This window comes from Schistocerca serialis, chromosome 7, assembly GCF_023864345.2.
Source record: "Schistocerca serialis cubense isolate TAMUIC-IGC-003099 chromosome 7, iqSchSeri2.2, whole genome shotgun sequence".
Taxonomy (NCBI): Eukaryota; Metazoa; Arthropoda; class Insecta; order Orthoptera; family Acrididae; genus Schistocerca; species Schistocerca serialis.
This window is the reverse complement of record NC_064644.1, coordinates 501,205,694-501,225,433: the sequence shown is the minus strand read 5'-3', so window position 1 is coordinate 501,225,433 and position 19,740 is coordinate 501,205,694.

The following is a 19,740-nucleotide window of genomic DNA, read 5'->3' as shown; positions in this document are numbered from 1 at the left end:
GTGGACTAACTGCTCGAAATAATTTTCGGAGAAAGCATTTAGGACAATTTCGGAAGATGTTTTCTGCCTACCACCGGTTTTGAACAAGTATTTTTGCCAACGTATCGAGGGAAGGTTGAAGTCCCCACCAACTATAACTGTATGAGTGGGGTATTTATTTGTTACGAGACTCAAATTTTCTCTGAACTGTTCAGCAACTATATCATCGGAGTCTGGGGGTCGGTAGAAGGAGCCAATTATTAACTTAGTTCGGCTGTTAAGTATAACCTCCACCCATACCAATTCGCACGGAGTATCTACTTCGACTTCACTACAAGATAAACCACTACTGACAGACACAAACACTCCACCACCAATACTGTCTAATCTATCTTTCCTGAACACCGTCTGAGACTTCGTACAAATTTCTGCAGAACTTATTTCAGGCTTTAGTCAGCTTTCTGTACCTATAACGATTTCAGCTTCTGTGCTTTCTATTAGCGTTTGAAGCTCAGGGACTTTCCTAGCACAACTACAACAATTTACAACTACAATTCCGACTGTTCCTTGATCCAAGCACGTCCTGTATTTGTCATGCACCCTTTGAGATTGCAGCCCACCCCGTACTTTCCCGAGGCCTTCTAACCTAAAAAACCGCCCAGTCCACGCCACACAGCCTCCGCTGCCCGTGTAGCCGCCAGTTGAGTGTAGTGAACTCCTGACCTATTCAGCGGAACCCGAAACCCCACCACCCTATGGCGCAGGTCAATTCATTTAGAATTGACTGAGTCATTTACTCACTGGCGCTTATGGAGTGAGCATGTGGCGGAGTTTACACTAGAACACTTTAATTTGTTACCAGGATGGTCCAATCACTAAAATCTCAGGTTGATTTGCTCCAATTTTTAATCTTTATTTGCATACCGATGAAAAGGTTGATACTTCGTCGAAAATCATGCTATGCCACCGTCAGCTGCTATGAAAATCTTCATTATTGCTTCGAGTTGGAATTTTTACACATCATCAACAGGCTCAAGAAATTGTTCCGTTACTGTATGTATCGATGCTCTCATTACGTGCCGTGTCACAAACAGATTAAGGGTACAATTGAACTCAATGCATAATTATTAAACTTTGTTGATTTCCCTCGTGCAAGCCTTTGATTGAACAATTCAGGTGAGACTATACGGGTCGAAACTTCTTGATGGTTACTAACCTACCTCAGTTGTTCATCTATTTATTTATTAAACTGTTTATTACTGGATCAAAAATGGTTCAAATGGCTCTGAGCACTATGAGACTTAACATCTGTGGTCATCAGTCCCCTAGAACTTAGAACTACTTAAACCTAACTAACCTAACGACAACACACACATCCATGCCCGAGGCAGGATTCGAACCTGCGACCGTAGCGGTCGTGCGGTTCCAGACTGAAGCGCCTTTAACCGCGCGGCCACTCCGGCCGGCGGCAACAAGATGGAACTAGGACAAAAGTATGGCAAGAAGATTGGACATGAGTCCCTCCAGAAGGACTTCACCACGAGGAGATTGTAGGCCTGCACAAATGGATCTGGTTACAACCAAACTGGTACCACAACCCATCGATAACAGATTACTGAAAGCTGCATTGAGAGCTCGAATTATTGCATCTTCTACCGCTGACGGTATACCATACACAACAGGGCCAGAGTCAACTGGGACTTCGTGTAAAGTTCTGTGACGTTCAGCGACGAGTCTTTCTGTTGCTGGCAGTGAGACTGACAGGTTTAACCAATTTGGTGAATGTCTCCAAGAAGGGTTATTGTTTCATGGTGTGACACTTTCCATTTCCGTCACTATAGTTTACACACGTAATTAGTTTCTAGAATGAAATTTTCACTCTACAGCGGAGTGTGCGCTGATATGAAACTTCCTGGCAGATTAAAACTGTGTGCCGGACCGAGACTCGAACTCGGGACCTTTGCCTTTCGCGGGCAAGTGCTTTTCGCAGGAGAGCTTCTGTAAAGTTTGGAAGGTAGGAGACGAGGTACTGGCAGAAGTTAAGCTGTGAGGACGGGGCGTGAGTCGGCTTGGGTAGCTCAGTTGGTAGAGCACTTGCCCGCGAAAGGCAAAGGTCCCGAGTTCGAGTCTCGGTCCGGCACAGAGTTATAATCTTCCAGGAAGTTTCACGTAATTAGTTAATCTACATAACAGAAACATTCAACACACATGAATTTCTATTTCGATACAAAATGCTGGGGCCAAGTTTGGAATGGGTTAGTAACACAGCACGGTGGCGATTTAAGAACGGTAACTTGAGTTTCTTTGTGGTACACGGCGTCCGCCCCCCTCCCCCCCCCCCCCTCATACCACGTCATCTGCAGGGCCGACACCTGAGCCAGGGGGCGCTGTCGGTCCCTCGCCTCCCCTGACGTCACGCTGCCGGATGAAACTTCTCTCGCTGCCGCAGCCAAGGGCCTTAATCTCCGCTCGAGATGAGGCAAAAATTATGAAACCTTCTTCCAGAGGAAACTCCCAGAGGCAGTAGAACTTCGGATTACCGAGGAAATGAAGCCTAAATTAACAAATGTAAATGTGCGGTAACTTTTTCCTCGTTTCCGGTTCTCAGAAGAGCAATCCAGTACGCAGGGCATTCCAAGATACCTGCGAAGAAGAGGTGAGAGGCGTTTCTTCCTTGCTGTGGTGTTCGACAAAATAATCACATACGCGTTACTGGTATGATTATCTTTGTGCACAGTTGCCCCAGATCACAAAACTGTACTCAAATACGAGGTGTATTCGAAAAGTAGGAGACCTGCATCTGCATGGATATTCTGTAAATCATACTTAAGTGCGTGGCAGGGGATTCATCAAACCACCTTCACGATAATTCTCACGCGAAAAAAAGCGATATCTTTCCATACGAGCTCTGATTTCACTTATTTTATGCCGGCTGGAGTGGCCGAGCGGTTCTAGGCGCTACTGTCTGGAACCGCGCGACCGCTACGGTCGCAGGTTCGAATCCTGCCTCGGGCATGGATGTGTGTGATGTCCTTAGATTAGTTAGGTTTAAGTAGTTCTAAGTTCTAGGGGACTGATGACCACAGATGTTACGTCCCATAGTACTCAGAGCAATTTGAACCATTTTGAACTTATTTTATTATGATCGTGATCGTTTCTCCCTATGTACATCGGCGACAAAAAAATATTTTCGCACTCGAAGAAGAAAGCTGTTGATCGAAATTTCGTGAGAAGATTCTGCCACAACGATAAACGCCATTATTTTATCTATGTCCACCCCAAATCCTGCATCATATGAGTGCCACTCTCTCCCCTATTTCGCCATAATACACCTCGTTAACACCATCTGGTAAGGATACCAGACCACGCAGCAATACTCCAGTGTAGGCAGTCTCTCTGGTAGATCTGTTGCATTTTATACGTGCTTTGCCAATAAAACGCAGTCTTTGGTTTGCCTTTCCCGCAACATTTCTGTGTGTTATTTCCAGTTTAAGTTGTTCGTAATTTTAATTCCTAGATACTTAGTTGAATTTTTGGCCTATAGATTTGACTGATTAATCGTGTAACCGAAGTTTAAGGAAGTTTAAGACGATTGTGTATATTCAAACGTTCGACAGCTCTGAACTAATTTTATAGATGTAGTAGTTTTTACGAATCCTCAGGAGTTACTTTTTTTATTCAGCGAGCTTTTGACTGCGGTTGAAAGATAACGAGATCGGGGGATATGCTTGGGGCATAATATAGTCACTTATAGCACCAGTCCGCCGGCCGCGGTGGTCTCGCGGTTGAGGCGCTCAGTCCGGAACCGCGTGACTGCTACGGTCGCAGGTTCGAATCCTGCCTCGGGCATGGGTGTGTGCGATGTCCTTAGGTTAGTTAGGTTTAAGTAGTTCTAAGTTCTAGGGGACTGATGACCACAGACGTTAAGTCCCATAGTGCTCAGAGCCATTTGAACCATTTTTAGCACCAGTCCGGCGAGATAAATTTCCGGTCGACTCCAGAAAGTTGTTTCGGTACTGGCAAGCAGTTTGACTAAGTCGCTACCTTTCGAGAGAAGGGAGAATTAAGGCCTCATATTAAAGGGACACTGTGACTCGAGGTTTATTTTTTCCTTTTTTTGTCGTCAGTCTTCTGACTGTTTTAATGCGGCCCACCATGAATTCCTTTACTGTGCCAACCTTCTCAGAGTAGCACTTTCACACTATGTCCTCAATTAGCTGTTGGATGTATTCCATTGTCTGCCTTCCTCTACAGTTTTTGCCCTCCACAGCTTCCTCTAGCACAATGGAAGTCATTTCCTGATATTTTAACTGATGTCCTATTACATTGTCTATTCTTCTTGTCAGTGTTTTCCAACTACTCCTTTCTTCTCCGAACCTCCTTATTGCTTACGTTACGTCCACCTAATTTTCAAAATTCGTCCGTAGCCCGACATCTCAAAGGCTTCGATTCTCTTCTGTTCTGGTTTTCCCACAGTCCGTGTTTCACTACCAAATAATTCATTGCTCCAAACGCACATTCTCAGAAATTTCTTCCACAAATTAAGGCCTGCGTTTGACACTAGTGGACTTCTCTAGGCCAGGAATGCTCCTTTTGTCAGTGATAGTCTGCTGTTCATGTCCTCCTTGCTCTGTCCCTTATTTGTTATTTTGCTGACTGGATATTAGAATTCTACTTCGTGACCATCAGGACTGATGTTATGTTTCTCGCTGTTCTCATTCCTGCTATTTCTCGTTACATTCGTCTTTCTTCGCTGTACTCTCAATCCATATTCTTTACTAATTAAACAGCTTTTTTCCATTCAGCAGATCCTGTAATTCATCTTCACTTTCTGTGTGGGTAGCAATGTCATCAGCAAGTTTTATCGTTGATATTTGATTTCATTTGATCCTGAATTTTCATTCCACTCTCATACCTTCCTTTTATTTCTATCCTTGCTTCTTGGATGTATAGGTCGAACAGTAGGAGCAAAAGACTACGCCGCAGCCCTACAATCTTTTTAATAAAAGAACTTCGTTCTTGGTCTTCCACTCTTATTATTCCCCCTTGGCTTTTGTACATCTAACAAGGGGAGGCCGCCAATTGTGAAATTCAGATTCGATTCATACTGCGCATAATAAAAGCTCACGGCCAGCGGTGTAATGTGGCAAAGCACCAAGATGCACTTCTCAGCCGTTGTCGAGAAAATCGACAGTTAAAAGAAACCGTTGCGGTGAAATACTCTCTACGGTTAGTAGTTTTCTACAGCGTCGTGGCGCAGCGGTAAGCGCTCGGGTTCGTAATCCGAAAGTCGCCGGATCGAATCTCGCGCCTTGCCTCCATTTTTCCGTTTTTTTAACAGGGTGTACCAAAACTCTCCCGTCAGCACTGATTTTCGACGATGTTATAAGTTGCGCTAAGGACCGCATCTACCTTCTTTCGAAGTTAGCAGGCAACTACGCTGTTATGCGGCGGCTCGTTTCAGCCCATTCAACATCTGTCCTTCAAGTGTAACGAGCGAGTAACGGAGTTTCTATTTCATACCTGCCACAGCGAATTTGTGTTCGTGGGGTCTCATTTCTAATTCGAACGTTTGACTTACGTTATAGGTATTCGTTTCGGAATATCGTTTCTACGTCTTCCGTTAACTTTACGTGGTTAACATTATGAAGACAATTAATAACATTTGTAAAATACAACTTTGTTTGCGGAAAACATAATGATGTTCGAAGTCGCCAGTTTTTCCACGACAAACGACTTTCAACAACTTATTATATGCATAATTGTTGCAACTGATTGCCGGGAAATATATATATATATATATATATATATATATATATATATATATATATATACATCTGAATTACAAAAAACAAATACTAAAAAAAAAAAGTTGAATGGCGCGAGATTCGATCCGGCGACCTTCTGATTTCAAACCCGAGCGCTTACCACTGCGCCACGACGCTGTGGAAAATTATTAACCGTATAGAGTATTTCACCGCAACTCTTTCTTTTAACTGTCGATTTTCTCGACAACGGCTGAGAAGTGCATCTTGGTGCTTTGCCACATTACACATCTGGCCATGAGCTTTTATTATGCGCAGTATGAATCGAACCTGAATTTCACAATTGGCGGCCTCCCCTTGTAAGTTAAAATGAAGAGTCAAGATCGCAATAATATTTGTTTATTTACCGGTCTGTCAAGGAACTTAAATCTCAGTCATCCATAACGGCATCTGTTTAGATGATGTCTTAATTCTGGAAACAAACATCTCGGAAACAACGACGTTGATCAACTGTTCGCTTGCTGCTGTCGTGGACATCTATGGAAAGTGGTAAAAGGACAGTGAAACCACAACCAGGCGACAAGGTACTGGACGTCCACATCTCGTTCTGAACGTGGAAGTAGGAGGCTCGCTGTACTTGAACGGCAGGATAGGCCGAGAAATGTAGGAGATCAGACGAGAGAGTGCAATGCTGATGCAGCCTCAAGTGTTTACAAGCACACCGTTCAGCGCACATTGTCCAACTAAGACTCCACGGCAAACGATCCCTACATGTTCACACGTTGATCCAACAACATGATCAGTTACAATTTTGTTGGGAACGGATTCAGCCAGCTCGTATCGTGGACCGAGGAGAACGTATCGCCTGGTCGGCTGAGGCACGATTTTTGCTATATCAGGACGGTGGGCGGATCCGAATGGGCCCTCGTGCAGGCAAACGTCTGCTCGAAAAATACACCACATTACAAACACAAGCCGTGAGAGCAGTGTTGCGCTGTGATTACATTTATCTGGCCTTCCACGGGTCCTGTGGTACTGCTCTAAGGCACCATGACAGTTGTCGATTAAGTGAAGATTCTTGCGACCACCTACATCCCACCACGATTGATGTCTTCCTGAATGGCGACGGCGCCTTCGAACAGGATAGCTATCCGAGCCCTGTAATGTTTGGGGTAGCACCGTAGTGAACTCATATTGATGTATTGGACAACAAATTAGTCAAATCTGAACCCGATGGAACACACACGAGGCGCTATCAAGCGGTAGCCCGGAGACCACAAACACCCGGTCCTTAATTTAGCGGAATTGCGAGACCTTGGATCAGACATCTGGTGCTACATAGCTTTAGAAACATACGAAAAACTTGCCAAATACTTGCCAAGCAGAATCGCTGCTCCATTGCGTCCGGAAAGTGGCAGATTACGTTATCAAGCATGTGGCCATAATGGCTGTCGAAAGTGTATCAACAATGTTACATATGTTTTGTAGGACACCAAACTCGTCGTTTACCAAGAAAGAGGGAACCCCATCCCGAGAATGCATTGCTTCGGCCTTATGGGGTGTCGATGTTTGAGAACAGTGAGTCGAAAAACTTGTTCGTATCGTGTTTCGTGTGGTACCCTAGATAGTTATGCAACCCACCATCCACCGCTGTAATGCGGACGAACAGACTGCGCATGCGGAACGCTCAGTGTGCTGGGCAGGTCGGTAAATCCGATCATTTTTCAACACGCAACATATGTCCGCATATTCAGTCTTTGCGCCATGTAAGTCTACAAATTTAGAGAACGACTCGTATTTAGTGATGGTTCGGTGTTCTATACCTGTTTTAAAAAAACGATGAGAATCAATGATTTTATCTTGGAACTTCCATTTGGTCCGTGTTTGCATAGAAAAACAGTAATATCAGAAAACTGAGTCCTCCTTGATGCAAAACGCCTTGTTATTTTTTTATTTCTTGATTCTTCCAAACTGGTTTCGGCGACAAATATCACCATCATCAGTGGTTTTTTTTTTATCTAAAACATGCAGAAAAATAACATGGTTATACAAACACAGCAGCACGTTATGAGATTTTTACTATTCGTTTTTTGAAATATAGTTTTCTATGGACACTTTTCTACTATTTTATTTATTGTATGTTACAGTATGTTTCAAGCAATTATTGTCGCTGTCTGCGACATATTTTCTGTGCGCTTTTTTTTCTTCTGTTGCCGTTTTTTACTTGCAGGTGACATGATGTTCGATATGTAAAAAATGGCAAAAGAAAAAAAAGCGCACAGGAAATATGTCGCAAAAAGCGACAATAATTGCTTAAAACATACTGTAACATACAATAAATAAGGTAGTATAAAAGTGCTCATAGAACACTAAATTTCAAAAAACGAATAGTAAAAATGTAATAACGTGCTACTGTGTTTGTATAACCATGCTATTTCTGCATGTTTTAAATTGAAAAACCCCGCTGATGATGTTGATATTTTTCACCGAAACTGGTTTGGGAGAATAAAGAAATATACGAATAACAAGGCGTTTTGCATCAAGGCGGACTCAATTTTCTGATATTACTGTTTTACCAATAAGAGTGTCGCACTTAACGGCAAATTTCAAAATGGGTTCACAATTATGACTTCCCAGATTGAATACAGAGTACACAAAGGCATTTTATTGCGAAATATGTGTACTCCGTCCTGTTTTACAAATAATGAAGAGATGTGCACGTGAATTTTAGCTTTACAGAATGTTAAGGTCAGTTTTTCGATTTCTCGTAGTAGAGTTGTGAGTAAATTTGGAATTACTATTTGTATGCCCTTTGGAATTATCAGGTCTAAGCTGCAATGGATACATAGTCTTCTGCCTCCTTAGGGAAATTTATATCTCGGTCGCTTTGATGTAATCTACGACAGCCATGGCGAGTATTTTCGTAGTTCCCTAGTGATTCTTCGTTTCTCTGTGATGCCTTCAGTGCACTGACACTTAAGTGGGCTCAGAAATCGGCAAGTAAGTGTGCGCTAGGCTCCTGTTGTAATGGATCCTAAGGTTCCTTGTTAACTGCCTTTATGTGGCAGTCACCGAAGGAGACCGTGGAGAAGGCATCAGTTAGTGAAAGTCATCTAAGGGCTACAGCTAAACAGTCTACCCGAGATTCGGATACTGAGCGCTGACAGCTGGCTACACATTAATCACCATGGAGTGGCGACGCGAGTGGACTGTCACCGTTACATGCTTATGTTTAGATAATTAATAGTTGGATCAAACAGTGGTAAGATCACTTTACTTTAATTTACTTTACAATTCTCCCGAACTAAACTGCAATTAACACTGAAATTCAGGTGGTAATTCTGAAGAAGGGTTATATACTTCTGTCCTAATTCATAGCATTGATTTAGAGGAGGGTCATAAACCGCAAACCGCATCCAAGTCTGGGAACAGGTGTGGGGAGGGGGGGGGGGGGGACGGAGGAACGAGGAGATGACTGTGAAATTCAAGACGAGAGGGAGGGAGAGGGGGAGTGGGGGGTAGAAGCTGTAAAGGTTCCACGTCAATCTGTGGAGAGGAGTAGATTCGGTAACATAGAAGAAAGACAGGTTTATTAGAATTAAATGTAAGTAATGTTTAGTTCGAGGGAGTGGTGAGGAAATCTGCATGAATATTAAGCCAAGAGCAGTAAAAGGAGTGTGACGTGAGTGCTGACAGCTTTTCATCATTCAGAAGTAGTTTCCCTATATATATATATATATATATACGAGGGCAGTTCAATAAGTAATGCAACACATTTTTTTTCTCGGCCAATTTTGGTTGAAAAAACCGGAAATTTCTTGTGGAATATTTTCAAACATTCCCGCTTCGTCTCGTATAGTTTCATTGACTTCCGACAGGTGGCAGCGCTGTACGGAGCTGTTAAAATGGCGTCTGTAACGGATGTGCGTTGCAAACAACGGGCAGTGATCGAGTTTCTTTTGGCGGCAAACCAGGGCATCTCAGATATTTATAGGCGCTTGCAGAATGTCTACGGTGATCTGGCAGTGGACAAAAGCACGGTGAGTCGTTGGGCAAAGCGTGTGTCATCATCGCCGCAAGGTCAAGCAAGACTGTCTGATCTCCCGCGTGCGGGCCGGCCGTGCACAGTTGTGACTCCTGCAATGACGGAGCGTGCGAACACACTCGTTCGAGATGATCGACGGATCACCATCAAACAACTCAGTGCTCAACTTGACATCTCTGTTGGTAGTGCTGCCACAATTGTTCACCAGTTGGGATATTCAAAGGTTTGTTCCCGCTGGGTCCCTCGTTTTCTAACCGAACACCATAAAGAGCAAAGGAGAACCATCTGTGCGGAATTGCTTACTCGTCATGTGGCTGAGGGTGACAATTTCTTATCAAAGATTGTTACAGGCGATGAAACATGGGTTCATCACTTCGAACCTGAAACAAAACGGCAATCAATGGAGTGGCGCCACACCTACTCCCCTACCAAGAAAAAGTTTAAAGCCATACCCTCAGCCGGTAAAGTCATGGTTACAGTCTTCTGGGACGCTGAAGGGGTTATTCTGTTCGATGTCCTTCCCCGTGGTCAAACGATCAACTCTGAAGTGTATTGTGCTACTCTTCAGAAATTGAAGAAACGACTTCAGCGTGTTCGTAGGCACAAAAATCTGAACGAACTTCTCCTTCTTCATGACAACGCAAAACCTCACACAATTCTTCGCACCCGAGAGGAGCTCACAAAACTTCAGTGGACTGTTCTTCCTCATGCACCCTACAGCCCCGATCTCGCACCGTCGGATTTCCATATGTTTGGCCCAATGAAGGACGCAATCCGTGGGAGGCACTACGCGGATGACGAAGAAGTTATTGATGCAGTAAGACGTTGGCTCCGACATCGACCAGTGGAATGGTACCGTGCAGGCATACAGGCCCTCATTTCAGGGTGGCGTAAGGCCGTAGCATTGAATGGAGATTACGTTGAAAAATAGTGTTGTGTAGCTAAAAGATTGGGGAATAACCTGGTGTATTTCAATGCTGAATTTAACAACCCCTGTTTCAGAAAAAAAGTGTTGCATTACTTATTGAACTGCCCTCGTATATATATATATATATATATATATATATATATATATATATATATATATATATTGTTACTTCTGTTTTGAGTTGAGAATAATACATGAAAATTTACGCAAATGATGCTAATTACTTTAGTGGTCTCAAATAGAAAATTTAGAAAATTTTGAATTTCGTTGTTGAGATATCTTTACTGTAGGTATTTTATGGAGTGTAGTCTTGTACGGAGGTGAATCGTGGACGATAAACAGTTTAAACAGGAAGCTGAAAAGCTTCTGAATCGAAACCGGAGGAAACAGGAACTCATGCCGCATCCTTCGGACTCGAGGAATCGTCAGTGTGACAATGGAAAGAAATGTTCGGGTTAAAAATTGCAGAGGGAAACCAAGGCTTGAGTACAGCAACCAGATTCAAAAAAATATGTATGTTGTAGTAGCTGTACAGAGATGAAGAGGATTGCACAGAGTATACTGAGATGACAATGGTCATACGATACCTGCCAATATCGTGTCGGGCCTCCTTTCAACCAGCATAGCGCAGCAATTCGACTTGGCAAGGGCTCAACAGATCGTTGCCTCTGTAGCTGTCCACAATTCCGAAAGTGTTGCCGGTGCAGGATTTTGTGCACGAACTGATTTCTGGGCAATGTCCCATAAATGTTCGATGGATGGCCAAATCAGTCGCTCAAATTGTCCGGAATGTTCTTCAAACCAATCGCGAACAATCAGGTGACATGACGTAGTGTCATCCATAAAAATTGCGTCGTTGTTTGGGGACATGAAGTTCTTGAGTGGCTGTGAACGATCTTCAAGCAGCAGAAAATATCCATTTCCAGTCAATGATGGGTTCAGTCCGACCAGAGGACCTAGATGGCTCTGAGCACTATGGGACTTAACATCTATGGTCATCAGTCCCCTAGAACTTAAACCTAACTAACCTAAGGACACCACACAACACCCAGTCATCACGAGGCAGAGAAAATCCCTGACCCCGCCGGGAATCGAACCCCGGAACCCGGGCGCAGGACCCAGTTCATTGCATGTAAATACAGCCCACACCGTTGTGGAGACACCAGCTGCTTGCACAGCGCCTTGGTGACAACTTGGGTCCGTGGCTTCATGGGATTTGGGCCATACTCGAACGCTACCATAAGCCCTCAAAACGGGTCTCATCTGACCAGGCCTCGGTTTTCCAGTCGTCTGAGGTCCAACCGATGTGGTCACGAGCCCAAGAGATTCTCTGCAAAGACATTGCCGTACTGTTAACAAAGATACAGAGGGCTGATTCGCAAAATACCAATCTACAAATGGATAAGACAATTGTATTTTCCCTAGAGATATGGGATATTGCCCGATATTCAGTCTTACCTCGGGCACTTTCGAGAAGAAGATAGAACGGAGGAACACTGCCTTGCAGTACGTACAATCGATATAAGCAAATTGTGATCCAAATTGTTGAGATAAATAACCTCTGTACAAAAGCATATTACACTCTGTGGAAGACCTATAATGTTATAACTGTTTTGGTTATGTAGGATATTTTCGATGTTGAAAGTCTACAGCAAGTTATGTGTGATGTTCAGTGTATGTGAGACTCTGCACATGGATCACAAGAAAACTGTAGGTACAAATTCTCCTAAATTTCGCCACTAACTTCACAAAAAGATTGATAACCAACTGAAACATCGCGGTTTTCTTATATATTGCAGTCAAGTCAACGAAATGAAGCAAACTCTCCCACATCGATTACATCACATAGAAATGGCACAATACACACAATAAACGCATTTGTAAAAGGGAATCAATTCCCGAAACGTGTCGTGTGAAAAGTAAATAAAGATAATCTTGACTAGTAGCAGAAGAGCTCTTCAGAAAGAAACCTGTTGTTTAATTCTTCTTCATTTTCATCCTAACTTATTTCTGCAGTTTAATTCAGAAATCCCTTACTGTTTCTTCTGTAGGGTTTTTCATACTTAGTACTTTCGCACGTCAGTATACCACGTCATGGTATAGGTTGTGAATAGCATTGAAGAGGTGTGACTTGCTGCTCCGGAGGTTTGGTAGTTCCTGAAGATTTCGTCGCTAGGGGAATCTACGAGGACCGAGATTCGCTTTTTAATGCTTTAGCGCAACTGTTCCCATCCCAGCTTCACCTCTGTTCATTATTACACAATGGATACACGGAATACTCTTTATAAAACACACACAACATCAGCAGGAGCTAATAAAACAAGTTCGCCACCGGATCCCAACCCAGAATAAACAGAAGTAAGTCAATATAAGACTGGATTTTATTTGGTAGTCATGTCCCAAGTTGATTTGCTTTTAGGAAGCACAAGGTAAATCATGAGTTATTTATTTAAAATGTCGAAAAATGGTTCAAATGGCTCTGAGCACTATGGGACCTAACTGCTGAGGTCATCAGTCCCCTAGAACTTAGAACTACTTAAACCTAACTAACCTAAGGACATCACACACATCCATGCCCGAGGCAGGATTCGAACCTGCGACCGTAGCGGTCGCGCGGTTCTAGACTGTAGCGCTTAGAACCACTCGGCCACTCCTGCCGGCAAAATGTCCACACCATGAACTGATCCGGGAGAGGGAACCCCAGAGCCAATCGAGCAAAGTAACTGATATACAGCTTCTCAACAACGCTAAACATCACAGCTCAGATCTGTCGATGGTGAAGTTTTGCATGTTCGCCGGTCACAAGGGTCCAGAAACTAGTGTCTTTTTCCGAGCGATATTGTCTCCTGACTGGCTTGCACAAAGAATGTATCAAACAGCTAGGAGCCAGTATCGGCAATCACGCTACCTTCGCCTTAAATATTATTGTTATATCACTTACAGCTTTGAAAAGTAACTAATATGCCCAGGTGACCTGTTAGGAGACAGATCTACTGTGCCTATATCGCTCGAATATTTTTATTATTTATAACAAGAAGGATGTACACAATTGAAATGCAGCGCCGTGATTCGTTTCCTTGCGTATACAAGCTTTTTAGGAAGCAAGACAGCATATTCTGTTGCACTAGTTTTTATTGCCCCCACCGGACATGGTGTTGGAACTTTGCCGAGTTGCCTTCTTTCTGCCTTTTTACAAAAGGCTTTGTTCCTCATCACCCGCGCCAAATCTGGTTAGCCACTTTCTATTGGTCTCCATCCGAGTGCAACTTTTTCACTGCAGCTGAAATGAAACTAGCTGTCACCTTACTTAATTCCTCCGTTTCATTACAACTACTGATCTTATTTCCTTAAGTTTTACGTTTCCTGAATGCTACCACATATTTTGTACTTCAGCATGATGGTGGATTTTTCATTCGATGTGTCGATCAAGTTGACTCGGTTCCCTAAATATCTGCCACGTTTGATAATTTTGCACATTATTATTCTTTCTATGAGTTTATTAGCCTCGCGCGGATGTACGTATGTGTGTGTGATTTTGTGTGTATGTAATGTGTGTGTGTGTGTGTGTGTGTGTGTGTGTGTGTGTGTGAGTGCGTAAGTGAGTGATTGTGTGTGTCGATTATAATGGTCCTTGAACAGTGATCATTTGCAAATATTTTGTTGATTAACATTTTTATACGTTATCATCTGATTTTTGAATATGGCAGATTTAATACAGTTAGAATAAGTTTGAATAATAGTCACGTTCTACAATCTATGTCAATTGCGGGGTGCACCTACGGATTCTTGTTGGGTAAAACTTATGAGCAGCTAATCTTGAGCACTAGTTACAGGTCTGGTCTAGAAACAGGCTCTGAGGACGAATGCTATCGATAATTAATGGAAAACCTTAGAGCAGGTAGACAGCCAGAACTGTATAACAGTCATCCAGCGAAATGCTTATGTTGCTAAGCCTCTAGGCTCGCACTCCGGAGGAGTCGTATTCAGATCCATGTCCAGTCATAATCTGAGAATAAACAGTTTCCAGAACTGACCGAGGATCTAAATGCAAAGGAGCAGGCAGCGATATTGAACCGACTCCTCCCAGCCAGTTGAAGTGAGACAACAGTTATCAAACGAGACTCATATTACGACAGAGTAAGTTCGGATCCGTGTCCGGTGCTCTTTGTTTAAGGTCCCCTAATTACACTAAATTTTAGGGTACGAATTTGGGCAGTGTATGTATTACAGTCTGCACAGAGACTGGGATTGGTACACAGTGTGAGAGCTAGAGAAGGAGAGGTGGGTGATCACTCCCAGGTGGAGCTTCTCCTGTGGTGTGCCTCAAGAGATTAGGAGGGTAAACAATGGCGTCAGGGGTAGCATCTGTGACAGGAGACATATGGACAGGAACGTGGATATTGTGGTCACTGTGGATATTGATAAACTAACGCCAGTGCCGTTTTTCGGAGTGTGCGGGAGTGTATTTGCGAGTAATTTTTGTTCTGTACAGATCATCAACTATACAGATTTTGATACGGGCTTCATTAATAGGAGGACTGATTCACAAGGAAGGTTTGTACATATAATCTAAATTATAGTACTGTTGAATCTGTAATATAAGTTTTGTTATCTGTTTCGTGTATATATTCGAGTTTGGAGTGACATGTCATAGCAATCATTGGTGGTACCAACGAGTCAGCTACAGAGAAGACGACATCTGATGGGAAAAGCAGTAAATTAAACAGCTGTCACAACTCAGAGAGCAGCGAAATCTGACCAGAATCTATACACTTCTGTCTATACATGCCTTCTATCACTAGGTATTATAAATAAAACCCTTTCTCTCCTCCCCTCCTCCTTCCCACCAGTGCTTGGCTGTCTATATGTGAAGGCTAATCTCAGCGAGCACAGTAGAGTTTTTGAGACAGTTTATTGATAGATAGACTGATCTACAAGGAAAGTTTGTATGTACAGTTTATCAATATTTCCTGCAAACTGTCTGAACTATGATGAATTAAAGTGATCCGCTGCGTGAAAGCTAATTTCAGAAAATACCGAAAGAGTTATGATAGTTATGACTAATAAATAGATTGATGTAATCACTAATTTATCATCGCTATGGCAGGCTAGTCGTCTGACAGTTGATACGTTAGCGCTAACCGTGCAAAGTGTCGACAGGTCCCTAATACAGTGTAGTTGACGCATTTGAAAGAGTATGTAGGAGTTCTTGACATTTTAATCGCTGTCGCACTTTAGAGTAAATAGAGAGCTCGTTTAACGATAGGTAGCCGAAAGAGTTCAGGAAAAACTGATTTTGACGGCCACCTATGGCAGTGACGTTCAAACCACGCGATTTTGGTAACAGGGAATACGTACATGGAAAGGTGCCATATCCACACTCAGCCAGATGTGAACGTGGACTTATATTCAAGGTGAGTGGGCTTCAAATTACCGTCCAGCCATACTCTAAGAAGAAACGATTTTGTGAAAAGATAAAAACATAAATTCAAGGGGATAGGCAAAATTTTTCTAACCGACTTCTCCCTATCGAATGAATTATGACAGGAGTTAAGAAACAAGAATTATTTCGGTTGGTTATAGTTCAAGTGCACCTACTTAGGGGTCTAATGTGTGCTGTAATTATCGTATGCCAGTGATACTTGGTATATATTGTAATGTGTTATTGTGGAACCGGTTTACGCTGGAGAAAAATTAGTTCCAATTTTGGCCGCCAAGTGCAAATCTCGCATCGTGAATGCAGGACAAACATATAGAAATGTTTCCATACGTAATGAATTAGGAAAGGGACATAGCCAGAGAAGGTCAAAGAAGTGAGACAGGCATAATTTTGATTTTATTATTAACCTCTGTATACACGATTTGTTCAATATAAGCATCGGAGATTTCGAAGAGATGCTGTACAGCGTCAGAATAGCACCTAGTGGTCAAAATTGGAACTATTTTTCACCGTGATGAATGGGTTGCACATTAAAGCATTAGGATACCTAATAATTATAGAACAATTACAGTCCACACTGGACCTCGTTGAGTAACTGCAATTTAATTATAGGCAGCTAGTACTATGAAGCAGCGGGCTGCGAATCCCTGTCATTTTCTGATATGCACCAATGAGCCAAGACATTATGACACCGATTTGAAGCACAGTACAGCAGCGATTCTGCTTTCCATGGATTCTGCAAGTCCTTGAAATGTTTCCACAAGTATGTGGCACCAGATGTCTATTTAAAGGCCACTAAAGTCCCCTAAGTTACGGGACAGTGACTTGTGGACATGCAACTGGTGCCCGGTATGTGTTCCAGTAGGTACCGATCTGGGGTATTTGCTGACTAAGACACCAATGTGAGTTCACTATCATGGTCCTCAAACCACTACAGCACGATTATTTCCTTGTTTCGCGGAGAGTTATCCTGTTGGAAGATGTCATCGCCATCGCCATCAGAAATGACTTCAATCATGAAGGGATGCAGGTGATACGCAATAATTTTCACGTAGTTCACTGCTGTCACGACGTGTCCGAGTACTATCTTAGGTCCCAAAGAAGCCAACTCAATCTACGCCATAGCATAATTCTGCTCTCACCGGCCTGCATCTGCGGCGCGGCGCACGTTTCAAACAGCCATTCGCCTGGACGACGGCAGGTGAGGACCCAACTATCGACCTGGTGTAACGAGAAATGGGATTCACTGACAGGTGACGTGTTTCTGTTGATCCAAGGTGAAAACTCAATGATGCTGTGCCCACTGAAGTCGTAAATGACGATTTCGTTAGGTCAACACAGGAACATGTAGGGGTCGTGTGATATGGAGCTCTGTGTTCAACAATGGCCTTTGAACTGTGCGCTCCTAAACACTTGTGTCTGCACCAGCATTGTACTCTGTCGTCAGACCTGCCACAGATCGCTGCCTATCCTGGATTACACACTGGGGGATCCTCTCACCTCTATGTTTTCTGATGAGACGTGGACGTCCAGTACCATACGCCCTAGGCGCTATTCTAACGTCCATCAACCACTTTCCATAGGTGCCCACGACAATAGCACTTAAATAGCTGATCAGTTTCGCCGTTTCATAGATTCTCATTTCCAGCCGCAGCGCCACTACAATGTGCACTTCGTCAAAACTGCTTATAACTGTGAATTTCCATTTGTGCTTCCCGTATCTTCCCTATAATGACTGCCCATTCGTCTGCTTACACATACATTCTTTCCTTAATGTGTCACATGCCCGCAACACCACAAGGAGGCATTCAACCTCGCGGTGTGCAGGGGTTATAATGCTTTAGCTCATCTGTGCAATTGTATTCTAATTTCATTAAATTCCGTCTGATGAAGACTGTACTGGCCCCTTTAGCACAATCACACGCTTTCCTTAGCATAAAGACGTAAAACTGAGCGGTTTTACCGTCTGTATTTGTTTCTACGTCGACGGTTAACTAAATTACGCTGTCCGTAAATTTTTCGTTTCATGGCAAGTGTCCAGCCTTCTGCATTCTGTTGCGGCAAGGAACTAGATATTTTCCACGGTACAGTAGGATTAGACACGCTAAGTGAAAATTAAATGGCAAAATACAGGTGAGGGACGTTTCGTTCCGGTGCAAGAGTTTTCGGAGAAGTCGTTATAGCGAAAAACTATCAATGTTGGCACCTCTCCGCGTGCTGTTTTAGGTTGGACGAGCTCCAGGTCGCCCGGTTCCGAGATACCTGCCTGACTGCCAGCATGGCGAGACGTGTGTGTGTGTGTGTGTGTGTGTGTGTGTGTGTGTGTGCGTGTGCGTGCGTGCGTACTTGATTTACAACGAACAGTTGTGGAAACAGCGTTAATTTAGTGTGGCACCGCGCTGAGCAGGGACCCGCGCCGGGCAGGGTGGGGGTTTTAAGGAACTGTCTGGGCAGTGCTTTATGCGTGCGCGAGAAATATGGTGACTGGGAGAACAGCTTTCATTAGCAGCGCACCGGTAAGAAGCCACGGTGTGGAGGCCCCTCGGGCTGTCGGCGGCACCTGAAATATACCCGTCCCTCACCCCCACCCCCCCACACCCCCGCAGCCGTCCATCGTCGCCTTTTTGTCGTCTTCCTCCGTTTTACCTCTCGCCCGCACTGAAAGACCACATTTATCCCGCTCCATCAATCTAGAAATTTGTAAACAAACTATACCTGGAAACGGTGGGATGTAAGATATATAGAAACCAATTAGGACCTACAACAGAAATATGTCAAAACTTGAGCGTGAACGTCTCTCATATGTAGGGGATAAAAAAGAGCTGAACTAAAATAGGTGAGAGAACATTTTTTTCTTCTTGTTACATGTACTTCAGTACCCTTTCACTGCCCTGTCGCCCGTTAATTGAAACAGAAAGAGCGGGGCCTACACCTCTTTACCGAAGCGGTCGTGGCAGCCAGAGTGCAGGCTCGTATTGGCAAAGATGGGAGACGAATTTTGCCGCAGCCTTTTCAGAGAAAACAACATCTCAACATCCGCCTTAAATAATTTTGAATAAATCACAGAAAACTGAAACTAACATGGCCAGAGGGAAATTCAAGCACTGATCGGCCCTGACGGAAGTTCTGTGTAAATTGGTTTCAATGAAAACTTCTGTCAGTCGAAGTAATTCATGACTTACTAGAAACGGTTTAAGCTGTGTGCTGTGACGTCACTAAGAAGACAGCTCCAGGTCTCAACTTGAATTTAGCCGCATTCTCGAAGCAATACTGGTTTCTGCCCGAGTAGTCCTCTAATGAGTTACGCCTGCTACTTCTATGGATAATATTAAATACTTTACAACAGCATTTAATATACGTCGCAGCGAATATTTGCCATGTGTAATTTGTATAAGTAGGGGTACTAGTGCAATTTTTCATAGTAAAAGTCTGGAGATACACTGGCGACCATAAACATTACTTGCTTAATAGAGTGTTGGTTCACTTTTGGAACGCAATACAGCGGCGATTCTGAGTGACGTCAATTCGCCAAGTTCTTGGTAGGTTTTAAGACGTGCATGGCAACGGATGTCTCTGCACAGGT